A 16,431-nucleotide genomic window follows, 5' to 3' on the forward strand; every position below is an offset into this window, starting at 1 on the left:
TCTTTCCCTAGTACACCAATACTTCAGGGACAACTCAGTCTTCTCAATTCTCCGCATCAATTTTATCTGATGTAAATCTGTCTCCGTGGACCTCTGTGAAGCTTGTAAGTGTTGGCAAATTGTTCAGACCCCAAATCTGGTGCCCCAAATATGAAAGTCAGATAGTTATGAGATAGAGAAATAGAAACAGTTAAAATGATATAGGAAAAGTGGTAAGATGAGAAATGTCAAGAAGTGAGTGAGAGGAAAGGAGGAAAACAAAAAAGGCTTATGTGGTAAGGAGGAGGTTCATGCTCTCCTGGGAAAATGCTCCTCTCTTTACGAGTGCTTCAGAGCCTTTGGGGATACTAACAAAACTCTTGTGCACATACCTCAATCAAATAAATTTAGAATATTTATTCCACTTATACCCTGTTTCCCTGAAAATAAGGCAGTGTCTTATATTAATTTTTGCTCCCAAAGATGCACTAGGTCTTATTTTCAGGGGATGTCTTATTTTTCCATGAAGAAGAATACGGTACACATTTATTTTTAAATAAAAATAAAGGAAATTTATTACCTGTGTACGGTAGTATGGTAGTTGTCAACACAAACCAGACAAACTGTGAATCCTACAGTATCAAGAATTTACTCATTTATCCAATGACAATCATGTCATCATCTTCTGGAACATCATCATAACAATCCAATTCCTGAATTTCCTGGTGAATTTCTTTTAATTCTATTTCTTTCAGAATCAGTGGGCCAAATCTCTCATGTTTAGCCTGGGTGGCCTTATTTTCAGGGGATGCCTTATACTTCACTCAGAAGGAAACCTGTAAGTAGGTCTTATTTTCGGAGGATGTCATATTTTCGGGAAAACATGGTAGTAGGAAAACAATACTAGTAATCTTGCAGAGTATCAAAGTGATAGAGCTACATAAGTCAACGGGCTGGCTTTTACAACAGGCAAACTTACATTGTATATAAGGATACTAAATGTATCATGTACTTTTATGATAACCAAATTCTAGTTCTAGCCATTCATATTTTCTTTTATAGAAGAAAAACATGTAATGAGATTGGCATTCTTCTGATTCTCTATTTTCCACATTTTTAACCATCTTTATTAGGTATCAATAATCTCATGGTCAATATCATTATATAGTCATTTTAAAGCCAAAAGGGGGTAAAGATCAGTCTATCTGATCTTTATAACAGATAGATTTGGTAGATATGAGGATGCCAGTATTTATAGATTAATTTTTAAAAATATATTTTATTGATTTTTTTACAGAGAGGAAGAGAGAGGGATAGAAAGTTAGAAACATCAATGAGAGAGAATCATCGATCAGCTGCCTCTTGCACACCCCCTACTGGGGAAGTGCCCGCAACCAAGGTACATGCCCTTGACTGGAATCGAACCCGGGACCTTTCAGTCCACAGGCCAATGCTCTATCCACTGAGCCAAACAGGTTTCGGCTAGATTAATTTTTTTAATGTTGCTGGCATGTCTCGCTTAATGTTTTGTATGACTTCCTAAAAATATTAAAATAGACATTAATACAGTCCTGTTTTTCCTCAATATTTGCTATGAAATTAATATCTTGCTGGGGAAAACAGCTTTAGGTTACTCGTAAACCTCACTTAAATCCAATGAAAATCATGTCACTAAAGCTGAAAAGGCCACAGAGGATGCTTTCACAAACATTTCACTTAGTTCATCTAGCAATCTCTTCCAATTGCTTATTCTTCTGCACCTCAGAAAACAAAGACACACATTGCAAAACAGTCACAGAACCAGTATCTGAAGTTTTATGTTTCTAATTCCAAAACATGTGGCCCTTACTACACCCTATGACATTGTTCTACAAAGTGAAGTGCAGTTTGTCTTGTTTAGAAAAGAAGTTACTCATTATGCCAAAATATCCCTATTTTTGGATCTGTCCAGCAACAGGGGGAGATGCAACTGATATGTTCTCTAGCCCTCACAAGTCAACTCTTGTATGTGCTTCTACTCAAAGTTAATAGCCATTTAAATTCTTTACACATTAACTTCTCCTACTAGAAGCATTTTTCTTTTGTTGTATTTAATACCCCTGTACAAAACTCCAACAATTATACCTTGGTTCAGAATTCACATAAAAAAGTATATTTATACACAACAAACTATTGTGACTGAAGATATTTTATCATTATTTTGATTTTTGTTTATGGCTTGTTTTGGTCCCATGGGGTATCCTTTAAGGGAAGTACATTCATATTATTACATTTATTTGGAAGAAAATGAGACACAATTTTTGAGGGGTTGTCCTGCAATAGGTTTGCAGAGATTTTATGGAAGAAGTAGGTTGCAAATAAAGTAGAATACTTGCAAGCTCAAGCATTGCAACCTTAGATATAAATAAAGTTTCTGCAAAATATGGACAATTTAACAATGATAGTGTTGCACTTTAGCTAAAAGTCCAGAAACAGTCCATCCAGTGTGGCTCAGGGGTTGAGGGTCAATCGATGAACCAGCAGGTCACAGTTTGATTCCCAGCCAGGGCACATGCCTACGTTTCAGGCTCGATCCCCAGTAAGGGGTGTGTAGGAGGCAGCTGATCAATGATCATCATCATTGATGTTGCTATCTCTCCCTCTCCCTTCCTCTGGAATTAATAAAAACATATTTTTTTAAAAAAAATAAATAAAAGTCCAGAAATATAAAAATTAGAAATAATGGGACTTAAGTAAAGGACTAAATCTAGACTATTTAGAGTAGCTGCCCACTCTACGTCATCTTCCTTCTGAAATTACTTTTATAAACATAACGACCCATACATCTTTACTTTTTCCATGGAAACCTACTTTTTTCTAACAATAATTCTACAGCGCTAATTACTTCCACAAAAATATATGGTGCAGAGAAAGGTATTGATCTTAACAATCGAGAAAATTAAAGCACTGAAAATATTTTATGGAGGACTATTGGTTTAGGTTAAGTTTGTGTAGGAATGTTTAAATATGATACACTAATATTATGCAAATAGATGAGCACTTCTGGACTGTTTAGTGTGTCAAATACTTTGAAATAACCAGTTGCCCAGTATTTTTGTTGGAAGACATAATATGTCCTTTGTGACAGTGAAAGATATTCTTCAAATAAGAAATCATTTCTCAAGTGTTACAGGTGGACGTATGGTTGCATTGGTCTGAAATGCTTAACTGACTTAGACATCCAGAAAGCGGGAAAATAATTATTGTGGTCAAAGGTTCATTTGTTGTACTGCAAAACCTGGCACCAAGAGGTACATTCTAATCATTTTGGTGCCACAATTGTGTATTAAGTCCAGCAGTGGGTGTGCAGTTGATTACATGCCAGTGGCAGGCTGCTGAAATGCTATTTTAGCTGGGGCCAGCTTGCAGGTCTTATAATGATTTGACACCTCTGCCCAAATTTAGTGTCAGGAAAGTTGAAATATCATTTCTGAGGAAGAGTTTCTGAGGTATGAGGTTGTATTTTCTGAATTAACATTTGTTAAATTTAGCTTTAGAATGAAAGCCGCATATTTATTCCAGTTGTATCAATTTGATCCAAATACTTATAAGTGGTCATGATGACACACAAAGGTTCTGGAATTGTTTGCTATTGATGATGAGGGTCTCCTTGTAGAAATGATGAGAAAAGAGTATATTAGTTTATATAGGTCATAGATTTATCACTGGTACCATTTCATCTTATTACATTTTCCATCCTATTTATAAAATAGTTATAATCCAAATTCATGAAACCATATACATTTTCTAGAACCTACCTATTGATAATGTTCCTTTTTATACTTGAATTCCTTTTATTTTGTGTGAGTTGGCTGCAAATTTAAGATCACAATGTATCTGTCTTTATTCCCTTCTGGTCCCCTAGTATGTACTTTTGCACTGCCCCTACCCCCCTCCTCACACACCACTTTCCAGTCAGCATATTCTGATAAAAATGAAAATCTGATTATACTTCCTCTACTTCCCAAACACCAAATCCCTTCTCCTAAGACAGAGGCTGGGGAGACTGATGGCCTTTGTCTAATAGCTAATTGGACAATTTCAAGAGGTAATTTCAAGCTTTAACCAGGTCTTTGTGTAGCTGAGTGGTCATTATAGGGTATATAGCTTCGTAATGGGCCGTTTCTTACTCTTGGCAAGCTCAAGGAGGTACAATTTGAGAGAAGGGGATAATAGATATGAACTAACAACTCTTTACATAATTATGTACTGTACTAACTCTATTGTGAAGAGGCGACTTTGTAAATTATGGAACCTTAGGGAATTACTGCCTTTTCCTTCTTACGAAGCTTGTTTGTACTGTCTCTGCCAAATAGTGTTTGTCCTCTGAAGATTATGAGTGTATGTGGATACACATAAGTGTGTGCTCCAACAGTTAACTACTAGGCAATCAGAAAAATAGAGACTGGTATGCAACTCATGCTGGTGGGAGGAGCTCAAATTAGAATATATGAGTGATGCCAATGATTTCTATGGGATTCAGACTATCAGAGGTCATTATGGATTGTCCTGTAAAAGCCTAGGTCGGTGGTGTGCAAACTCATTAGTCAACAGAGCCAAATATCAACAGTACAAGGATTGAGATTTCTTTTGAGAGCCAAATTTTTTAAACTTAAATATCTTCTAATACCACTTCTTCAAAATAGACTCGCCCAGGCCATGGTATTTTGTGGAAGAGCCACACTCAAGGGGCCAAAGAGCCTCATGAGGCTCGCGAGCTGCAGTTTGCCGACCACAGGCCTAGGTCACAATTATAGGCTGAATAACTCAGATTTAGGGAAATATCTGGGAGCAGAGAAATATATCCTGGGCTGAGAACAATACTGTTGTGTACTGGTAAGATGTCCTGAAACATCAGTGAAGATTTGCAAAATGGCTATTAGAATATACTCTTGCAGAGGAAGTGAATCTGAGAACATGGGCGTGGAATTTAGGCACACCTCCCCACATACATACAGGGACCTTTTCCCTTGGGTTATGGGGATAAATCTATTCGCTATGCTCTTTTAGATATTTTTCTTCCCTGCTCCACTGTAATCCTGAACCATTCAGGGAATAATTTCATACAGCTTTAAAGGGTGGAACTATTGTGATAAGTGGACAGAAAGAAAGAGGAAATTGTGCCCTGCCTCATTTCTCCTCCCCCGAGGGACATACAAAGATGCTGTAGCCCATTAGGGAACTCTACCTAATGTCCAAGCTGTAACTGCAGTAAAGTTAGCAGGAGTGCGGCAGCATGGAGAGGTGGGCAGCAGTTTACAGCACTGAGCAATTGTCTACTTTTATGTGGACAACTCAGAGGCCAAATCAGACAAATCCTTTCTTCTTCCCAAAATGTGGAGGGATAGAACACTTACTAAACATTTCACTTCCATTTGCATTGATGATGTTATCTTCTGATTAGTGTAGACCAGTAGTTGGCAAACTCATTAGTCAACAGATCTGCAGTTTGACGACCACTGGTGTAGACAAAGAAGTTGTCACATACTAAACCTGACAAGCTCTGGGCGGCAGGGGGAGAGGGCTTACAAACTCAGAAACCTAACATAACCACACAGGATGGTCTGGAATTAAAAATTCTTAACTAAAAGTGGCTTATAGCAGGTAGTCATGCTCTAGTCCTGTATCTTCCTTGACAAAGATTAATCTTCACCTTAACTGAGCCTTTCTATTGTCTTTTTGCTTCTACATAACATACCTTTGGAATGTCAGAGTAATCCCTTTTTCCCCAGACACTTCCAGGCACAGTCTCCCAACAGAGCAGAAGTCCCTCATTGCTACCTTGTTTCCCAAATATCATCTCTATGTGCTGTAAATGCTAATTGTTAACTTCCTATACCCACTGATGTAAAAAAGGTATCTGTTTCTTCATTTTACTCTTTATACAATTTCAGAGATTTCCCCACTTTGCTTTCTGCAGCCTCCCTAATCTACCACCAAGGAATTTCATGTAACTCTCCTTATGCTTTCTCCTTTGATTGTAATGTATAAAATAAATCGCAAAACTGCCAATCTCTGCAGCATTTCCTCAATATGTTGAGACTTTGCTTCCCAGCCATTGTTGTCAGTTTGGCTCAAATAAACTCATAAAATTCTCTACACGTTTGGACATTTTGTATGTCAACGTTAGAATCCTTCAATAGCTTCCTTAAGAAAATGGACAAAACACTTAGAGTTGTCTACAAGGCCTTACAGATGGTACTCCTGCCTTCTTTTCCCTTTACCTCTTCTAGCTCCTCTAAGCCAAGCCATCATTTTCTCTCCTACCTTAGGGCCTTTCTATGGTGATAGAAATGTTCTTTATCTTGATCTTATGTGTTATCAAGACAAAATTTGTACATTTTACTCTGTTCATTATACATAAAAAAGTATTGCTATCATTAAAAAACACAGACATTGCAACCATTGCTTCCACAGACTTTCTCTTCCTTCCTTCCTTCCTTCCTTCCTTCCTTCCTTCCTTCCTTCCTTCCTTCCTTCCTTCCTTCCTTCCTTCCTTCTTTTTCTTTTCTTCCTTTTCCTTCCTTCCCTCCCTCCATCCCTCCCTCCCTCCCTCCCTCCCTCCCTTCCTTCCCTCCCTTCCTTCCCTTTCTTTCTTTCTTTCTTTCTTTCTTCTTCTTTCTTTCTTTCTTTCTTTCTTTCTTTCTTCTTTCTTTCTTTCTTTCTTTCTTCTTCCTCTCTCTCTCTCTCTCTCTCTCTCTCTCTCTCTCTCTCTCTCTCTCTCTCTCTCTCTCTTTCTTTCTTATCCCATGATTTTTGTTTATCTCTCTGTCAGCTGCCTGTTATTTTTAAAACTGATGCTGAATTTACATAGAGCAAAATACACACATCTTAAGTGTATAGTTCAATCAGTTTTAACAAATAGATACATCTTTATATTGTAAAGAGGTATACATTTCTCTCTAAACTCTTGTTTGCCTACATCCCACAAATTTTGATATTTTGTGTTTTCTTTAGAATTCAGTTAAAAACATTTTCTAACTTCTCTTGTAAAATTGTTGACCCATAGGTTATTTTAAAAACAACCCCTGAAAAATTTGGACTACTTCAACATATCTCATTATTATTTGTCTAACTTAATTCCAAAAATAGAACTCTGTATGAATTTAGTCTTTTGAAATGTATTAAAACTCATTTTATGTCCCTATAATAGTTTATCTTGGTCCTCTGCCCAGTTTTAACCAGAATATATAAAGAATACTTAAAAGTCTTTTATTATTGACTTTTAAGTATTCTTTATATATTCTTGATAATAGATACTAATTAGACATATATTTGCAATACTTTCCCCTATCCTGTATGTTGTCTTTTCACTTTCTTGGTAGATTCCTTTGAAGCATAAAAGTTTTTATTTTCATAAAGTCCAGTTTACCTAGTTTTTCTTTTCTTGCTTGCACTTTTCTATATCTAAAAATCCACTGCCTCATCCAAGATCATGAAAATTTATTCCCTGTACTTTCTTCTAAGGGTTTTATAGTTTGGGCTCTTAACATTTAGGCTATTAATCCATTTTGACTGAATTTTTAAAAATATATTTTATTGATTTTTTTACAGAGAGGAAGGGAGAGGGATAGTTAGAAACATCGATAAGAGAGAAACATTGATCAGCTCCCTCCTGCACACCTCCTACTGGGGATGTGACCGCAACCAAGGTACATACAAGCCCTTGACTGAAACCGAACCTGGGACCTTTCAGTCTGCAGGCAGATGTTCTATCTGCTGAGCCAATCAGTTAGGGCTTGACTGAATTTTTTATATATGGTGTGAGGTCAGAGACCAAATTTATTCTTTTGCATGTGAATATCCAGTTGCCCCAGCACCATTTGTTGAAAAGATGATTTCTACCCCTATTGAATGATCTTGGCATAGTTGTGAATGCACAAAAGACAGATTTTAGTCTTCTATTATTGTTTATTAATTATTGTGTTATTTCCCATATGAACAATTGTAAACCTACCTGTATATTGCCCAACCCTATATTTTGCTCATGCCTTCCAGCTCCAAGATATACCATGAGGTGTCATCACTGCAGAGTTAAGGACTGAAAAATGGCAGACAAGCCTCTTAACCAGAAATAACTGGCTAGAAGAGTTGATATTAGAAAAATAATTAGCAGAGCAACCTTACCTCTACAGAAGTGGCATTATTATAGGGGTAGATTCAGCTCTTTAACAAGACTGGCATTAATGGGTTCTACAAGTTAGTTCAGAATTATTTTCTAGCCTGATACAAAAGTGACTAACTGGCTCTTTAATTAGACCTTCCCCTACCCTTCCCAGGTTTGAGCACAAGAGATAGCACTTTCTGAACCCTCAGAGTATAGAGAATGGCTTTAGGTCATAGGCATTTTTAATCTTCCTGCAGCAATACACAAGAAACAAAATTAATGGAATTATCTATAACTCTATACATTAAGGATATGTCAGGTGTCAGGGGAATTTTTTGCTAATATGCATCAATTCAGAGAGAACACTTAAAACTTTTAATTTACAAAAGCTTTCTTTTTGCAATAATGTTATAGTTAAGCCATCTCTGAAAACATATCCACCATGCTACTAAGCCTGACAGATTTTTACAACCTTAATTAGCTAAGAATACCCTTTTTGAATTTGGTTTAATTCCAGCTATTAATTTACCCCCTGAAGAACAAATCTGCCAAACATTCTCATTACCTGTTCATGTGAACAAGCAATTCACCCACTGGCATTCCCAATACTCTCTCTACCAGCTTTTGGCTTCTTCTCCTCCACCAACCATGCAGATATATCTGAGGATAGGTCATTTTCCCCTCTAAACAAGGCTTTTTGTTAGCTTCTTTTTAACATCTTTATTGAGATACAATTTAAATTCTATACAATTCATCCATTTAAAGTACACAATAAATGTGTACTTTTAAAAAAACATCCTCACCTGAGGATATTCTTCCATTGATTTTTAGATATTAGGAGAGAAAGGGAAAAACAGAGAGAAGCCCTAACTAGTTTGGCTCAGTGGGTAGAGCATCGGCCTGCAAGCTCAAAAGTTCCAGGTTCAATTCCTGTCAAGGGCATGTACCTTGGTTGTGGGCACATACCCAGTAGAGAGTGTGTAGGAGGCAGCTGATCGATGTTTCTCTCTCATTGATGTTTCTAACTCTCTATCCCTCTCCCTTCCTCTCTGTAAAAAAATCAATAATATATATATATATATATATATATATATATATATATATATATATATATACTGTATATATATATATATATATATATATATATATATATACACACACACACACACACACACACACACACACACAGAGAAATATCGATGTGAGAAAAACACATCCATTGGTTGCCTCCTCATGCACCCAGACCAGGGACCAGGCCATGGAGGAGTCTTCAACTGTGGTACATGCCCTTGACTTGAATCGAATGCAGGACCATTTAGTCTGCAGGCTGATGCTCTAGCCACTTAGCCAAACAGTGCATAAGTAGTCACAGAATGGTGCATACATAATTTTGGTGCAGACAGTCAATTTTGGAACGTGTTTATCATTCCAAAAAGAAATCTTGTAGTCCTTAACTGTCACTTCCTAGTCCCCATCCCTTCTTATCCTAGGCAACTACCAATCTACTCTATATCTTTATGGATTTGCCTATTCTTGACGCTTCATATACATGGAATGATACAATATGTGGTCTTTTGTCACTAGCTCCTTTCAATTATCCTTGTTTTCAAGATTCATCCATGTTAGAGCATGTATCAGTACTTCAATTCTTATTACTTAATATTCCATTGTTTGGGAATACTACATTTTATTTTCCCACATTTATAAGTTGATAGGCATTTTGTACAAGTTTTTGTGTGAACATATGTTTTTATTTATCTTGGATATATACCTAGGACTAGAATTGGTAACTCTTAAGTTTAGCCCAAAAGTGGCTGAAACATTTTATATTCCAACTGGGAGTATACGAAAGTTCCAATTTCTCCACATCCTTGTCAATATTGGTTATTATCTATCTGTCCTTTTGACTATTGACAATCCAGTGAGGTGAAGTGATATTTCATCATGGATTTGATTTGCATTATCCTGATGGCTAGTGATGTTCAGCATATTTCCATGTGTTATTGGCCATTTGTGTATCTTCTTTGGCAAAATGTCTATTTAGAATCTTTGCCCATTTTTAGATTGGGTCATTCGTCTTTATTGTTTAGTTGTAGGAATTCTTTATATATTTTAGATGTGCTTTTTTTTTTTATAAGATATATGGGAAATTTTTCTCCCATCCTGCAGGTTTCCTTTCCACTAGCAGTTTTTTAGAAGCACACATGATTTTCTTTGGATAATGTCTAGTTGGTCTATGTTTTTCTTTTGTTACTTGCTTTTGATGTCATATGGTGCCTAATCCAAGATGATATACATCAATGCCTGTTTTCTTCTAAGATTCTCATGTTTTTAGCTCTTACAGTTAAGTATTTGATCCATTTTGAGCGAATTTTTACATATAGTGTGAAGTAGGGGTACAACTTCATTTTCCATATGAATATCCAGTTGTCTCAGCACCATTTGTTGAAAAGACTATGCTTTCTTTCCCCTATTGAATTGTCTTGACACTCTTGTTAAAATCAGTAAACTGTAAATGTCAGGGTATACTTCTAGAACCTCAATTCTATTCCACATCTATAAGTTGATCCTTATGGTGTTTGGTTATCATAGTTTTGTAGTATACTTTGAAATTGGAAAATGTGAATCATTCAACTTGACTCTTGTTTTTCAGGACACTTTTTGGCTATTTTTGGTCTCTAATTTAGGGCCTCATCATCAGAGTTCTCTTAAGGCATAGCCGTTTCCTAGATATTCCTTGGTTGGCCAGAGGTCACAAATGTGGTCTCTTACCTAGGTTTGCCCTTGCTAACCAGAACTCTGAATATTTCATTCTCAATTATCCACCCTGCCATGTCTCACCTCAATCATTCTGTGTTGATATTTTTCTTAGCACAGAAATCGGCCTAATGTATTGTCGTTCCAGAGACAGTAGCAGACCACAGTGAGGGAACAGTGGAGGCAGATGTGGTCACAAATGCATTATCATAGGTCTCAGGGATGCAAAAGGACTTCATTGAGAAGTGCAGTCACACACAGAGAGGGAAGATCCAGAAATAAGGTCAAGAAAAAATAGCAATAAAGAGGAGTCAAGATAACAATAGTCAATAGTGCAGGCTGAGATGTCATCACAGGAAGGGGTTAGGGCCGGATAGAATAATAAGACACTCTGTGGCTTGAACAAAGGATATAACTCAATGATGAAGCCAGATCTTAAGAAGGTAGCAAGAGAATTGACATTCAAGTCTAAGCTGAATTGTATCAGTGACTAAATCAGTTCAGCTCTTTCTATATAGTCCAGGCTTCTAGTATTAGTCAATGTTCAATCACAAAAGCAGAATCATTAGAAAATATTTATCCCTGTCTATCTCTTTCCCTATTATTATCTCTATCTCTAGCTTTATCCATGCATTTATATCTATATCTATAAGTATATAGATATAGAGCTATATTAAGGGGTTTACTGTAGGAATTTTACCATATGTAATTGTGGAAGCTGATTAAACAGCCTATATGAGGCTATTGCTTCTGAGTCGGGCCTGGGCCTGGAGTCCAAACTCTCAAGGCCAGCATTCAAAAAGGGAAGACAAACATGACATAGGCAAAAGAAAGGTAAATTGGAACCCTCAAGGCTGAGCTAGAACCCATAATGATGAACTGGTACCATGTTGGACTCTCCCCATGACCTTTAAGCTTCCCAACTTTGATGATGTATGTTTCCTACATAAGTTGGCATCCATCATCTCATAGCTAAATATTCAACTGTCCCAGGAGGTGGAAAAGTTGTAGAAATCAGGAGTTAGAGAAGCTATAAGCCTAGTGGTTGCCGCACACCAAAACAGTGAGGCAGCAGAACCTGTGTGAGCTGCAACAGCACTTGGTACATGCACTGATCTCTTAGGAGTAGGGAAAAGATGACTCTGCTTCCTTTGTATCTCCTCAGAAGATACAATCTCTGTGACCTACCCTGACTCAGAACTATGCAGGGAAGGAAACTATGGAGAGATATAGGTCCAGTTTTGTTGACACTGAACAAATCTGTAATGCTTGTCAACAAAGATCATGTTTTCTTAGAGAAAAATGTCTAATTCTTCCAGGAGCATTTGATGTGTTATCTCAATAAAAGACTCCACACTCTGTGGCATTCTTGATGCCGCTGAATGGATAGAAATTACCTCAAGGCCTTCTGGGGTGAGACTCTTGATATCTGGGATCTCAGCTGGAGCCCTAAGAAGATTTTTTTCACTTAATGAGCTACCTTGAAAGGCTAAAGAAATAGAGCTAAAAGGATGGGATTTCTCAATTCAATGACATCAAATAGGTCAATAACTCATAAAGCTAGTCCTTTATGTTCTCAAGGATTATGGTACAATCTCACACACATTTTAACCACAAGCTGTCTTCCTGTGAAATTTACTCTGTGGTGATGGGGAATGAAGGAAGTAAAGATGGAAAGGGTTGCTTGATATTTAAGTGGCCTTCTTTAATGAATGTCGCCACAACTCTCTCAATAGGACTAAGAGTGTCCTGTTGAAGAGTAAATAGATGTATAATGGTAGGACTGCCCATATTCTCCTTAAGGCAAATAAATTGTTTTCCTTCAGGCATTGATTTAGTGTATGTTTACAATGTAACAATGAATATACCCAACATCACCTGCTTTCCTTTATTTCTTGTTTTGTCTGTGATCATTGTTAATGAATGGAGGTAGAAAAGCACAACAAAAAAGGAAAAAAAAATACTGGCTTTGGATGGTTACATAAAACTAGTTTAGAGTTTGTAGAGGTTTCAAGAATGAAAAGAATTATAGGTTGGCCTTGCAAATTGTCATCTACCCTGGGCCAAACATGATTTATGTGTGCAGTAAAGGTTTCAGTTTGTTTCCTGTTCTGTTCTAGGATTTTATATTTCTTCTAGTAAATATGACATCCCCCTTCCATAAACATAAACCCCCATCACTGGTGACTTTGAAAAAGAAAAGCTGTTTTGCAGTGTTTGGATCTGGGTAAATTTTCTATGTTTATTTTCAACAAATGGCCTGGATGGGTTTCCCAATAAACAACAAACCAAACATATTTTGGTTTCTGCAAGAGGGAAAATTCTCTTCTTAAACACAATGAACAAGATCATGATTTATTTATCAGGAATGGAAATATATTCTCCATCAAAATAAATAACTTGCATCTTTCTCTTAAGTAGTTATAATAACTGAAACCTACACTTTTTTTTATTTCTTTGCTACATAATTCTCCTTATTAGTAACTTCTTTGGAATCAGAATGCCCTATATTCTTAATGACATAGAGAGCCAGAAGTATCCCTCTAGTGTCATACTTGTTGAAATCCCATTAGAAAAGATGCTCTATTAATACATTTCCACTGAAAATTGCACACCTGATATTTCAGGACATTTAATAATTAAATGAGCAGCATGACTCCCGAGTAACTGTAAAATTATTTGACAGCAACTGACAAAGCCTATTTGTTATATCCAACAACTGTCAATCTAAGAGAAAAATGTAGCAATACCCATTCAAAGAATTAGATGGTGGGGGATACAACTGAAGTTTCTATGGAATGGGGAACACCAGGCAATAAGAGAACAGACCTTCTCTTAATCTCTTTTGTAATTGGGAACTGGAAATACTTTACATAGTGATTTGGAATGCTAGTCCTGTCCTTGTGATGTGTGCAATATATTAATATCCTAGTCCAGAGGTTGACAAACTCATTAGTCAACAGAGCCAAATATCAATAGTATAACAATTGAAATTTCTTTTGAGAGCCAAATTTTTTAAACTTAAACTTCTTCTAACACCATTTCTTCAAAATAGACTCGCCCAGGCCATGGTATTTTGTGGAAGAGCCACACTCAAGGGGCCAAAGGGCCACATGTGGCTCACGAGCTGTGGTTTGCCGATCACTGTCCTAGTCCAATGTCTTTTTTGACCCAGTTGGAGACATGGGGACTATGTTTATTTGTTTTATTTTGTTTTACAAATTAAACTTCTGGTGAAAAAGTGTTTTTTTAACTTTAGAAATGCACACTCTAAATACTGGGCTAATGAAAACTCAAGGATGGTTAGAATTAGCAACCAGGCCACTAGCCTTTCTAAACAGATGCTAAATACATACTGAGTATCCCCTAATAGTCCCTCCAGACCTGTTTATTTTCACCCTTCATTGGAAAACATGCTTCTGACTTTGTTTCTTTAGATCTCAAAGGAGACTTGGCTGGTTTGTGGAATCTTGCCCAAATGAGCAAAATTAACCTTGTTTATATTGAAGTAGTTGGTAGCAGTAATTATCATAGTTTTAGCTTTATCAGTTATAAATGTTATACATATGAGAATATCACTCAGTTGAAATTCAAAATAATAAATAGATAGTATTTCCTACCTATGGAGAAACCAGGAGTTTTATTATTCTCTATGCAATGTACTGTACATAGGAGTTGAATTTTAGTGAAGTGACAAGGACAGTTTCATCAGTCTTTCCCAAGAGCCATTGCTTTCTTATTTTTCATAGCATTCAGGACTTTTGCTTTGCAATTTCAAGGGTCTAATAAAACCAGGAATAAAATTGGTCTAATAATCACGTTGCTTTGGAATAACATTCTTAAAATTTATATAAATTCCTCTTTCCATTAAGATCAGCACTGACTGTTTAATTTTCTTTTTCCAGAAAATCATTGTTTGTTAAAATGGCAATTCAAAAAATTTTTCAGTGGATAGATTGGAGATTCTATAGAGGAAGTAAAGGAATTAATATGGGGACCACGGGATCTTTCTTCTTGATACCCAAAGGAAGAAAAAATATACTAATAAGAGTCTAGGCACAAAATTGAGTACTGGGCATAAAACTTAGCTGAGCCACTAACTATTATATTCACAACCTTGGATCATCCAAATTATGCTGTGGGTATAAGTTTTCTCATCTGGAAAAAAGGGAATTATCTTTGCTTGGCCTGTTTCTCTGTTTTGATGGTCTAATGAGGAAGGACAAAGTACTTTGCCAGCTGCTGAGCTCCTCATGACAAACAAATCACTGGTCATGGTTCTCTCTAAATCAGTGGTTCTCAGCCTTAGCCATAGGGAACTCTAAAAAAATAGTAATGCCTGCGCCCTACCACCAGTGACTGTAATATCATTTATCTGGGGTTTGGCCTGGGCATCAAGATTTATAAAAAGTCCCTGGTAATTCTACCGTACATCTAAAATCAATAAACAATTGCAAAGTAAGGAGTTTTAGATGCCTGATTCCTGCCTACACCTTGAACTGTTTCTCTGGCTCCAACACAGACCTGTAGAGATATCCTCTTGAGACTTCATTGGACCCAGCCATAGGAAGTAAGTCACTGGGATAGGATCAGAAACTTTACATGTGAGTCCTGAATGTGTCACTTTTAAGCTGTGCGGCTTTGGGCAATTAGGGAGTTTGCTGATAAAAATAACAATACCAGAGCTAGCTTTTAATATGTACTGGCTATGGACTAGTAATTAAAAATAATGAACATATCTAGTCCCCAATAACAACCTAAAATAGGCATTATCATCCCATTTTGCAGCAGAAGAAACTGGGGCCTTACACACTTTCAGTGACTTAGATTTTTCCTTATTTACAAAATGGATATAACGATAACTTGTCATACACAATGATCAGATGAAATAGGAAAAAAAAAGTCTTTGTGAATTTAATTATGTTGTATAAATTCAGCAAACACATAGTGGTGTGGAAAAACATGAGGTTTAGCTAGAGACAGATCTACTAGTAGGCTTCTATCCCAGTTCTTTCCACTGAAGAACACTGTAGCCTTAAATAGTTTACTTAGCATCCTTTTGACTGTTTTTTTTTAATAAATGATAAAGTGGAGGTAACACTACCTTTCTAGGGTTGTTGTGGCTTACAGTTAATGTGCTTAAAGAGAAAAGCATAGTGCCTGGCTCTTCAGCCCAATAAAACCAGCTATTGTCATTTCAAACTGTGCATTTCTAAGGCCAGGTAGTCCCTGCTCTCTTACATTTAATAGTTACTGAATCTAAAACTCATTTTTGTCTTTGTTGTTAATATTATTCAAGTTCTATATTTTGAATATTTCGGTCTGGATTTGCAATCATTTGGGATGAGATTTTGACTTTGTATAAAATCCATCTAAAAACCTTTTGATTTATCTCTATAGTTAAACAGAGCCTAGTGTTTGATTAATGATTTATCAGTAAGAGAAGACTAATGGTACATTTCTACCTCCATGTGGCCTGGAAGGGCAGTTCTACTTAGCCACCATAATCCTCATTGTCCTAGTCAGAGTATCTAGTAGGAGCTTTGGGA

Source organism: Pipistrellus kuhlii, unplaced genomic scaffold, assembly GCF_014108245.1.
Source record: "Pipistrellus kuhlii isolate mPipKuh1 unplaced genomic scaffold, mPipKuh1.p scaffold_m20_p_16, whole genome shotgun sequence".
In the NCBI taxonomy this organism is placed as follows: Eukaryota; Metazoa; Chordata; class Mammalia; order Chiroptera; family Vespertilionidae; genus Pipistrellus; species Pipistrellus kuhlii.